The sequence below is a fragment of the Diadema setosum genome, chromosome 2, assembly GCF_964275005.1.
Source record: "Diadema setosum chromosome 2, eeDiaSeto1, whole genome shotgun sequence".
NCBI lineage: Eukaryota > Metazoa > Echinodermata > Echinoidea > Diadematoida > Diadematidae > Diadema > Diadema setosum.
This window is the reverse complement of record NC_092686.1, coordinates 9,023,119-9,031,177: the sequence shown is the minus strand read 5'-3', so window position 1 is coordinate 9,031,177 and position 8,059 is coordinate 9,023,119. Positions and strand designations below refer to the sequence as shown.

General features: G+C 39.5%; 1 non-coding gene across 1 annotated transcript; it reads left to right on the top strand.

Annotated features, from left to right (window-relative positions):
• Positions 1-3,361: 3,361 nt before the first annotated feature.
• Trnaa-ggc (transfer RNA alanine (anticodon GGC)) lies at positions 3,362-3,434 on the top strand. The gene has a single exon. It is a non-coding gene; the product is annotated as a tRNA-Ala (tRNA).
• The last annotated feature ends 4,625 nt before the right edge of the window (positions 3,435-8,059 follow it).

Genomic DNA, 8,059 nt, shown 5'->3' with positions numbered 1-8,059 from the left:
ATGAATGAAGATAGGTGCCAAAATATTCCAACCTCACGTTCAAGATTCCGGCGCTGCGGTGTTTGACTTTTCCTGGACGGGGCGACACTGACTCGCGAGTGGGTGTGCAAATTGCAGAACCACCATGACACCGACGACTGAGATACATTTTTATGATTTTAAAGGCACTGTTTACTATTGGGAGCAGTGATTTTTGAAAATGTTCGAGACATCACATTTGATGCATATGTTTAGGTCAGTTGTATCACAAAACATCCTACCTTATGAAACATTTTGCAATAAAGCCTAAAATATAAGGAGATATCACTATTTTTTTCTCTATAAACCATAATGGTAGACGGTTTAGTCTAGAAACATTTTTATTGTGACTATTGTTCACATTTTGTGTATATAACAATACTTAACATTAATTATACTGATTCAAATTTCTGCATTAGTTGTTTGTATCCCTAACTCACATTTTAAAACTTTTCAAAGCACTAAAAATGTGATTTTGTTTCATCTGCAAATGGTAAATAATGCCTTTAAGAGCATGTCGCGAAGAGATGGAATACAGGCAGCATTAAATGTTTATATAGATCAGCGAATCGATTCCCTCTTACGTCCAACGAACTCGATTCCATGACGTTCTTCGTTTTGTTCTAAATGCGTGTATGTGTGTGTGCGTGTGTGCGTGTGTGTGTATGTGTGTGTGTGTGTGTGTGTTTGTGTGTGTGTGCATGAGTAGTGTCAAAATGGTGTCATTGTCATATTTTTGTCAGCTTCTTGGAAAGAAAAAACCATACTCATCGGTTCAGGGCTTTTTTTTTTTAAAGTTAAGTTTCATTCTTTGAAATGTCTAGTCATTTCCTGCATATTTCCTATTTTTCTTCCCCTTCTCTTTAGCGTTTTGTTTTGTTTATTTGGTTGTTTTTGCTACATATTTAGAAGATACTTTGATATAATATCGTGCATGTTTATATAAACATTCGTGATCGAGTAGTTGTGCGATATCATTTTCTAAATTTGGAGAACTATTTGAAGTGTATCCTGCTAATATCGCGTCCATGGGTAATGTTCTGTCGAAAACGATGACGAGTGAACATCAAACTCCCCAGTGAATTATCTGTGAAAAGGAGAAGAAGTGGGGGGGGGGCAATTTCTGCCACATAATTTATGTTTTACAAAGTTCTTATCGTCCATGTTACCGTTCTTCACCTCAGTATTATATTGGATGCTGTCAATGAAATACGCTTGTAGTCACACTATCAATGTATAGCTTATATTACTATGACATTCATTATTATCATGATTATTGTATCAGTTGTTTGAAATCATCAGTGCCACTATCAGGATCATCAGTATATTATTGTCATCATCGTTTTCATCACTATCTTGATCTTAATAAATATCGCGTTTTTATTGACTGCGTTAAGATCATCATTCACCTTGTACATGCATGATCATTACGTACACAATGCGCTCGGATTTCTGCCACACACATCATCTGCAACTATCCTGACAACATAAATGGTGGTGTCACTGCTAATAAATAGTTTTGTAGAACTCTGTACTGCTCCGATAATTTTTGACATGATCGTGGCGAATATCCTGGTTGGGTCATTTCATTTTCATGAAAGGAGTAGAGCCCATATCCCACACATCTCTGCCTCTCCAATTAGTATCTTATTTTCAATTCAACTTCTTTTCATTTATTTCATGGAAATGTGTACAGTAGTGATTGAAATTGGACATTAATTTTATTTTGATCAATATACATTTAAAAAAAAAATATTGAACTTGGCGCATGATAGTCGAGTACTAATACTGAATTTGGTGCACACCGCCATACTCACCTAACTGGCAAGCATCCCATCCTTTACAGACATGCTGAGCGTGAGTGTGTGTGTGTGTGTGTGTGTGTGTGTGTGTGTGTGTGTGTGTGTGTGTGTGTGTGTGTGTGTGTGTGTGTGTGTGTTTGAGAGAGAGAGAGAGAGAGGAAGATGTGGGTAGATAAAGATGAGATCAGTGTGATCTGAGACTATGGAACGCTATCAGCATTCCGTTTCGGTTGAACATGACTCGTCAATTTCCCCATAATGCGACCCACGGCTGAGCCATAAATACAAGTACTATAGACGGTATGTCCACAAACGACTTCGTAGAACGTTAACCGAAGTCCCTGTTTTTTCCCCAGGTGCCGAGTCAACACTGAAAGACATAAGAGTTGAATGAGAAAAGTATGTATATATAGAAAGGACAGATAGACAGACATCGGATGTTCGAGGATGATGCAACCATAAAGCAAGAGCGAAGAAGACGACAAGAGGACAACTCAGAGCGAAGCAGTTTTGAGGAAAATGAGGAGTATATAAGAGAAAAGAGGAAAATAGAGCAAGGATGGTATTCGAGACCTCGTCGTGACCTATGTGGATCGCAATGCGATGTCTCAGGTCCGAATTCCAGACGACGGTGCATAATGAGACGAGCTTTACTTACCTCCCTTTCAACTTATGGACCCATCCACGCCCCCCCCCCTCCCCCATCCCTTCCAAATGAGATCGCGCTTGAAAATAGCCGCCTTGTTTAGGAGACCCGCCTTACCTTCCACCACTAAAATTCCATTCCGATCATAACTGCCTCCTGAGTTTACAGAGGAGAAGTGGAAATGGTTTCAAACAAACAAACAAACACAACTTTTGACAATGCTTTAATACCGCCTTCCAGTCGGGTTTGGGTGAAGTCATGACATTTTCTCGTAGAAAATCACTCACTAAGACAATGAAGTTATAAAAATGAAGTTACGAAATTATTATGAAGAACATGGTAAAGATAATCATAGAGCAACAGTAATTACGATGATAATAATGATGTTTATGATAGCAGTGAAAATGAAATAACATTGAACATTCTAATGAAGAAAACGATACTATTATTCAAATTCATGAAATTCTTTCGTCGAGATGTTTTCATTGCAACTGACTGACAAATTGCCCTACATCGACGTAAATAAGCACTGAATTGATCAGTGTTTTAGTAGTAGCCATGATAAAAAATCATGGGCGTACATACTCGAGCAGGATTCGAACCTACGACCTCCTGATCGCCGGACAGGCGTCATCTCCACTAGACCACCGAGCTTTCGCCCGACAGCAAGTGTTGGTTCTAATCCTTATAGCATGCAGCGGGTACTGCTTTGTTATTCAAATTCATGAAATTCTTTCGTCGAGATGTTTTCATTGCAACTGACTGACAAATTGCCCTACATCGACGTAAATAACAAATGAATAACCATGGAGCTTCCTTGGTAGCTCCATGGAATAACAAAGCAGTACCCGCTGCATGCTATAAGGATTAGAACCAACACTTGCTGTCGGGCGAAAGCTCGGTGGTCTAGTGGAGATGACGCCTGTCCGGCGATCAGGAGGTCGTAGGTTCGAATCCTGCTCGAGTATGTACGCCCATGATTTTTTTATCATGGCTACTACTAAAACACTGATCAATTCAGTGCTTATTTACGTCGATGTAGGGCAATTTGTCAGTCAGTTGAAATGGATACTATTATTGTCATGATGATAAGAACAACAGTACCAAGGATGATATCAATATTAGTGAGCATTCACATCACTCCATATTTATCGAAATATATCAACGATTCTGGGCGCTGGACGTGGAATGGCATGCGTGTTGTATTGAGTGATCACTATAATCAGTCATTTTTTGAGCAACGCCGTGAAATAAGAAGAAACTGTTTTCGTCAGAAAATTGAAATGCTCATAGCAGCTTACTGAACTATCTTTATGCCTCGATGATGTAGTGATGAAATATGCACTACCTACCACAACTGTCGAAAAGTAATATGTCTCTATTTTGATTAAGGAATGGTAGAGTTTTATTTGAGATGGTGGACTAAGATTTTGCTTATTGTGAGATAATTAAAAACCGCCTATGAAATATTAAAGAGAATACAACTCTAAGAGGTGATCAAAGTTTATTTGATGAAAGCCGGTTTTAAAATGGCTGAGATATCCAAATGCAAAGCAAAACAAAGTGGTCTTAGTTAATCCCACCAGGGAGGTGAGACACTCTTGCCTCCCTGGTCCCATCTTTTATTAGGACCTCTTTGTGTTTTGATATTTCAAAACCAAATTTTATGAAATAAATTATAAATTCCTCTTAGAATTGTATGCTCTTTCATATCTCGTAGGATGTTTCTCATTATCTCTCTCTCCCTCTCTCTCTCTCTCTCTCTCTCTCTCTCTCTCACACACACAAGAGTTGGAAACGTGATGCCCCATCTGAACCAAGACTATACCATCCCTCTAGAGTATGTGAGGAGGGTATCAGGAGGGAGTGGATGCCATCCCGGATATCACCTGAGTAGAGGACAAGATAATCCCGTCAGTGATCCTTTTCTCGTGTCCCAAACGATGGTCATCTCCTTCGCATCAAATAGCGTATTTACGCCAACGCATCAAAACACAAAGGTGGGCTGTATTCGTACAAGTCCGCAAATTAGCGCCACAGGTGGAAATGGGTAAGACTTAATTGGCCAACACACATCACTCTGTTCCACTCAATGGTATGTGATGTTTGTTTGTTTTTTATTATGACATGGTGTTGAAAGCACTGAGTATATAAATAAAGTAACGCTTGAATATGCATTAAACTTGCTTCTCAGCATTATGATTTCAATCCTTGGGAAATCATGGAAAACGAGCCCGAATTCCATTTTGGTTAAAGCATGGACCCCATATCATGGTTAAACAGATGTTGATTCAGGGAGGAAAAAATCTACGTCTAGACACGACTCGGAGAGTCGAAGAACAACCACAACATCTTCGTCCGATTTTATTCTTGGCAGCTACGTCAGACATGAATTTTCACTGCAGCCATCTCCCCAACGAACAACATAGAATGTTTTGCTGACGTATTTCACAGCGCTACCTGAGAGTTTTTTGTGTACATTTCTGTCTCGAGAGAGCGGCTGGAGTATTCGTTTTGCGTAGGAATATTGGCCCGCTGCCAAGTTCTCCTGAAAAACACATCCCAAGCGAAGTGATGCAGGTCGGTCGAGATGATGCAGTCACTGAGATGGATGGTTAGTAGAATTTAGGAATTTGGTGTCTGTTTTGATCATTGTGGCTTCGTGGTTTTAAATTTGTTAGTTACATGACTCTCTGTTTACCACAGCAGCACCTATCCTGCTTTATGTCTGGTAATTTTGACATAAGCCTACTTATTTTATTTTCTTCACAGAGCAGGTATTAATCATCTTCTTGAGACGGACTCCATTCGCTGCACGAATTTCACGAATGTATGTTTAGTTCTGTTAATGAGTTTGAGAGTACAAAATGTACTTTGAAGTGCCGCGCATCAATGACTCATCAACAACTGTGTATAGCATCGTTGTTAGGTTATCTGTAAATTAGACCTTTCGTCAATACAATGACCATTTGATAGCCCTTTTTTTCAGAAGGTGTTAGATAAAAGGGAATCACTGCCATCAAACCTGATTTTGTTGGATCAAACTTGAGAGACAGAATGTCAAAACTTGTGTCTAAATGTCCATGACCTCTGGATACAGGGCACGCAGATTGAGTATTTCACATTCATATATTATTGTAATGTTTATCTGGCAAGTGCATCGTAGAATATTCGCGGAAACTGCCATGGTTTGGTAGAAATGGATATCAAGTCTGAATGGAGACAGAACTATGGGACTATTCTTTGGTCAGGCGGAGCATAAGTAATAGTACACAATACAGTAACACACATGACACTGTGTGAAACCAAGTACTTTTCAATGCCGTGCGCCTCCAGACATTAACTATTTTTTCAAAGTAGGGAGTCGGGTAAATCATTCATTTCAGAACGGTTCGTCCTATCTCGCCAAATTGAATTTATCTCCGACGGGCACATGACTTAGAAATAACCCTGTTCATCACTTACACAAATAACAATTTACATGTGATGATTCTGGGCAGAGGACAGTGGTGTAGATTTCTTTTCTTAAACAAATGCCTGACAGTGCTCGCACGGGGCAGCGCAAGTGAATGAATGTTTTGATGGCATCTCGCGCAATCATGCTGAGCGTTGGCCGCTATGTTGATTAGCCCAACGTCATGTTCAATCGCAAAACAAGCGTTTCAAGGTGAGTTGATAGGCTTCGGGCTTTCCCCGAAAAATGTCTGCGTCACTCCGTATATTCCCAGGACTGGCTAACAGAAAATTGTTCGCCGGCGACGACGAAGAGTTAACGAATGCATAAACCTTTCTCAGTGCTCATCCATATAAGTCTCCCTCACACCACATAGGCTATTAAATATTTACATGCAATGATATCCCGCTGGTATACAGCACACTCGTTTTCCAGATAGTTGCTCCCAAAAATAACAGTTAAATATCATTTCCAAGTCCGCTTGCTATTTGAAGTCCGTTAATTCTCCATAGACGGTAAACTCTCACAAGTTGAGAAATCACCCCAAAGAGTTCTATTTTCCCCCTCCAGTGACAGCACCCCAAGGGAAGTAAGAGAATAGATAAACAAGGTGATTTGGAGAAGAAAAAAAAAAAAACAGGCACACGAATGTTACTGCATGTGGCCATGTGAATGTTTATGTCGTCACACATTGCGTCGTAAGTGGAAACTCAAATTAACCTTTGTGTACGAGGGTATAGCTTAGATACAGAGGAACGGAGACAACACTGTGTCGATCCTCACCGGTTGGGTGATTGTGTGATCAATTCCGAAACACATAACTTCTCTAAACCTAAATGTTCGTTAATTTGAAAATGATAAAAAAAAAGTTCGTTAATCCGAAACACATGTGGGGCTATGGAGGAGGTACGTTAGTCCGCAGGTTCGTCAGTCCTAAAATGAAACATTACGTTCGTTATTCCGAAGGTTCGTTAATCCGAAAAAGGGGCGTACTAATAAACTTTTGGAATTACGAACCACATTTCGTTTTCGAATTAACGACCTTCAAAACAACGAACCTTATTTCCATAATCGGATTAACGAACCTTCGGAATAGAGAACTGGAGTCATCTTGTTAACTACATTTTAAAAAAAAAAAAGGTCATTCGTATCTTTATGTAGGTACTGCAGTTTGTCTATCCGTTTTTACGTCGAATGAATCATTTCCATCATTATAAAATATAATGAACCTAGTTTTCTAGGCTCTCCATCAATAATATAATCGAGTAAAATTCTGTAGTGCTACTATGTCATGACGGCGACAGCTATTTCATCGCCCCGCAATGCTTTAAGATGCTGTATCAGCATTGATACATTTATTTTTGTATTGATACTTCTGGAAACAAAAATCAAGGAGTTTATACGCGACTATATAGTCCTTTCAATGACTTACGATATTATGTTCCAGACTAATACACAAGTTTGAGGGGTTTCCGTATCAATGCTACACCTTTTTGTGCTGCTGTTGGAAGAAATAGTGGTCTTGGTGTAGAAAACTAAAACTATGATCAACCGAACGGCAATATCAATATGACATCGAACTGAATAAAAAAAAACAAAAAACAGACATGTGAAGATCGTTGCAGATGTCCACACAAAACATGACCCAAAATGTACTGAAATAGCCGTGTTCTGGTCATGATGAAACTGTGAGGTGTGGGAGAGTATGTGTGTAGGGGGTGGAGCAATGACAGGACAATAACAAGAACTATATCGGATTCTGTTGTGAGGAAACATGAACGTCTATAAACGCAGATACATGCTATTTAGATTATATGATTAACGAAAATAATATACTGATGACTTTTATAGTGTATTTTGGGTCAATTTTCAGCGTTTTGATAAACTTCGAAGCCTTATTGTCGTAATGGTACTTCACTGCGTCCAGCGTGGTCTAACAAGCGAGCGAGCGTTGTCGCGGAATAGAAGCGGTATAACACTTCTGTCAAGCAAATCTAGGACACCCATGCATCACAGATATATAGGCTCCTAGTCCTACCGCTAGAAAATATTTAACGGTATAGGAAACAGGTTTTGAGAGAGAGAGAGAGAGGATGATTCTCTAGCCTCCCCCCCCCCCCATCTCTTTTTTTTTCTTCC